Here is a 4,297-nt window from a genome sequence, read left to right as displayed (position 1 = left end):
GCGCACCTTGGTCTGATAGCTGGCAATGTGTACTACGTCATAGGTTAACGCCCATATAATGATGTCATAAGGCCAACAGAGAGAGGAAGGTGGAAAGTTGTTGCTATTGGTGATTTGGAAAAGGGAAGCGGAGCGGTCAGAAAGCATATTTCGAGCGTTATCTTAAACTATGGTTGACTTGATGAGTAAAGGAATAGCAGTAAGAGATAGACGAACAGAAAATGTGGTGAATGGTAGTAGTAAGAAAAAAAAAAAAAAAAGAAATGATGCTTTTTTTTTCCCCTTCCCATAACGCGTATTGTCGTAGTAGTGGGAGTAATAAAATGAATATAGAAGCTGCGTGGGTTGTGTGTGCTTCATGCGACAAACATTATATGAGGTTTTTCAGAGAGTAAGAGGAGAAAAAAATGCTTTCAATGTACGTATATAGAAAAGAAATAAGCAAATCTGTGACGATATAGAAAAATTAGTCTGACTGAATAATTTAAGGCTCATAAAGCTTACAGAGAAACTTATTTCACACTTCTTAATTTCAAAATACAAATATACATCAATAAATTAAGTTTCCTGTTTCAGTAAATGTTATTGTAAGTCTGTGTGTGCGTCTTTATTGAATTGATCATCAGATGAGATTCGTTTCTAACTAAAGAGCCAAGACTTGTATAATGTAAAGAGTGTATTTTCCATTACTTCCTTCTTACTATCATTAAACACGGCTGATATCGGAGTACTACTCATGAACGAATGACATCATCAAAATATGAGCTTGTTTGTTTTAAATGTCTGAAAAACCATTATTTTAAAATTTGTATTGACATTCCGTTTATTCTGTTTTTCCAGTCGTTAATATTTTCCCTTCGGTCGTTTCCTTTTACCTTGAATATTTTTGTTGTTTTGCCCCAGCTTCTTTTTAAATAATGGTTCTGAAACATTTCGGAAGCTGTGATCCGCTCATCATGTGCTGTGACGATGGCCAAGAAGGGCAGTCGGCACTATTACGAGTCACTGTAAGATTCGTCTCAATGAACCGACAGCAACAGACACAACTGGTATCACCGATTAAATGACAAGAGCCTTCGTTAACGCCATCGAGACAAAGATAGTTGAAACGACAGATGAATTGGTCTCTACTTCTTGGCTGTGTCAACGAATTAGTTTGCAAATGTTTTGTGTTTTAGTGAGCTATTGGAATATTAGTGTCCCACTTTCTCTTGCATACGTGTAAATAAAACAAATAAGTGGAGGGAAATAGACTAAATACAATCAAATATGCCATGCAGATCTAGTTTACAGAACTTAGTACGTCCGAAGGGGTGGGGAAATGGACAAATTATACTGACCTTCAAATAATAGACGGAATTTCATTTGGCGCTTGTTACCCCAAACAGAACAGTGAAAAATTTGTCCTGTTTCGAACGATCGTACCGTTGACGCGAGAAAAAGTTTATATAGGGAATACCCTCAGTCTGAATAACCCCCAGTCAGAATTATGACAGCTAAAGGAATGTTAAAGTCGCAATCTGAGCCCAGTTCTGAATGGGACTACCTTACTCTTACCGCCAAACAATTTTGACTGTCAGATGTGCATTGCTGCATCTCAGATAATTTCTGGTTGTGATCATGACTGTTATTGTTGTTTAGCCCTGGGTCATCCTTGATCGAGCAAATCTAGGATCAATGGCGTTCCAGTTGTAACCATTCTGTTTTATGTATTCTTGGACTACATCATCTAATCTTACCTTGCATTTTTTGTAGTAAGCTGTGGTGTGGGGGAGATTTAGCTGCTATTTTTTTGGAGATAGATTGACCGGGTAGCGGCTCCCTCAATTAAGAGCAAGTTTATTCTTGTTTCTGCATTCATCTACATGAAACTTTCCTATTATCTTAAGCTAACCAAATAATCAGCTGAGGTTTTTACTATGATTTTTTTCGAACTTTCACATTATATTACGGGAATTCCTTTGCTGTAGTAAAAAAAAATATTTTTAAACACGTTTTAAGTTTTAAATTTCTTGAATATTTTACACTAATTTAATTTCTATGTAATGCTTTGTAATAGAATACTTGAAATAATATAGGATAAAATTTAACTCAAAAGAATTGATAATTTCTGTGATATGAAATAACTTCGGCGGAAAGTGTTGTTTCTAAGCTATTTTGTTATTATCGTGAGGGCACATGACTTTGTGGTTAGTGTTACACTCACGATCGCGAAATCATGGTTTCAATTCCTGGTCCAGGTGGTACGTTGTGTTCTTGAGTAAGACACTTTATTTCACGTTATTCTGCGATCACTTCGATAGCTGACATGCACACCGTACACTTGTGCAGGCAATGTTGATTTGATGAAGGTTAATTATTTGTGCAGCTTGTTCCGCAAGAAATCGCAGAGCCGCCTTTCTCGGACTACGAGAGACTGCCATCATCATTACGAAATATAGTTGAGACATTTGATACCCGACATTTGAATTACGAATTGGGAAGCACGAATTATGAATTGGACAGACAATGTAAAACAGCTATTGGTAGACGTGGGGGAAATTAAACTAAGGTTGCCAGATGAAAATTAAACACGAATCCCCACCAAAATAAACAAGTAATTATGATAAAGCAAAGCATATTTAAGTATGGTTTTAATACCTAACGTCATATGAAAAGCTGCAGATTCTCTTCAGCAATATCATTCACATTAGAACAAGTAGAATTTACAGTATAGACTTTATAGATTTCTAACAGTTTTGGAGATATGGAGTCCTTACAAAATTTGTGCGCAATAGTTCATCTGTTTCTCACAACAGCGTCCGGGGTCGATAAATAAAGTACCAGTATTGGACGGTATTTGGCGCTTAAAGCGTAGAACGATTGTCCTTTCAGAATTTGTACTGGCTCTTTGCATTAAAAATCTGGCCGTGATCTACTTAAAAGAAGGACTTAATCTGTTACGCAGTTTTACACCATCACCTGATCTTTCGGAACCCTTAGCGGAGTCAAATCTGTTGCAAATTCGGAATAGGTCTGCTGTTTGAGGAAAACTTTCCCCTCACCCCATCAGTCTTGGAAGTTCTGTACAGAGTCATGTGTATTCACTAGCGTAGCTAGAGTGTGCCGCCTCCGGACCCCACAAAAAACACATATTGCCCACAGCAGATCCAAAAGTGCCGCCCGGGACCAACTGCCTCATAGCCAAGCTACACTAGTGTGTGTATTGTCTTTTCTAAGTAAACGATACAAACCATAATATTATAAAGCCATACAAGTGAAAATAAGTCAAATTTTAGGAATATGCTTTGAAAAAAATAAAAAACCCAGCCTAACAATCTTGATTCAACCCTCACACTCACTACCCATTAGGTTTTTGGAAAACTGAAAATTTCCGATAAGTGTCGCGTAATTTTTGCTAAATTACAGGATAAAATGAAATATCGATATTAATTTCTTAGTGAAATTACAACAATAAATGTTTAAAATACCACTATATGTTTCTGTGGAATTCGTCACGCCACTCTCTTGGTGGCGAACTCGGATTCAGCGTTCTGAATCCGCCAAATGCCTTTGTCAACTTACTAGAAACAATAACCAAATTTGCACCAACTTACATCTGAACATCTTAGAACGATAAACATTGTATGACGTGCTACTGCGTTCCCTGCATTTAGGACTTTGATCACTGTTCTCCTCGATTAGAGCTGACTCGTAGGTAAACGACTGCAACAATAACTAACTATCCTTGGGAAAATAAAAACTGCTTCATAGTATGTAATTTTGTTGTTGAAAGCCCGTGTAACTTTTTAGTGTTTCTCAACCGCAAGTCTAACGAGAGAAGTAATGATGGTGACGCTTCTCAGTATTAAAATGACATTTGCGTTGTCGTTGATACGTTTGTACTTTACAAAGAGCGGAGAGATTGCTGTTTGGCGAGGATATATTCGAGCAGGATAGAAGTTGGACTTCGGACTCAAGGATTGTGCGATATATTTGGTGCGGAAATTAGAAATAGACACAATGTGCGCAACGAAAAGTAAACGGTTTGTACAAACTACATTTGAGGAATGCGGATAACCTGCAGATTCGGAAGAGTTTTGGCAATTGTTTAATCGCAAGTCAACTTTGGTAAAGAAAACTTACGATGAAAGACATTCTAGAAGTGATCATTACGTGTTCTTATTCAGGCTATTCTGTGTCTATCTTTTAAGACGACAGGGAGTTGCTTTAGGGAGATTTTGTTGCTATTTCTAGCAGGCCGTGCGACTAAAAAGAGGCTCCGGAAGACAGAAGGTGGTGACTAAAATCAGAAAGT

Source organism: Octopus sinensis, linkage group LG6 (assembly GCF_006345805.1).
Source record: "Octopus sinensis linkage group LG6, ASM634580v1, whole genome shotgun sequence".
Taxonomy (NCBI): Eukaryota; Metazoa; Mollusca; class Cephalopoda; order Octopoda; family Octopodidae; genus Octopus; species Octopus sinensis.
The sequence above is the reverse complement of the archived record's forward strand: the minus strand, read 5'-3'. Positions refer to the sequence as shown.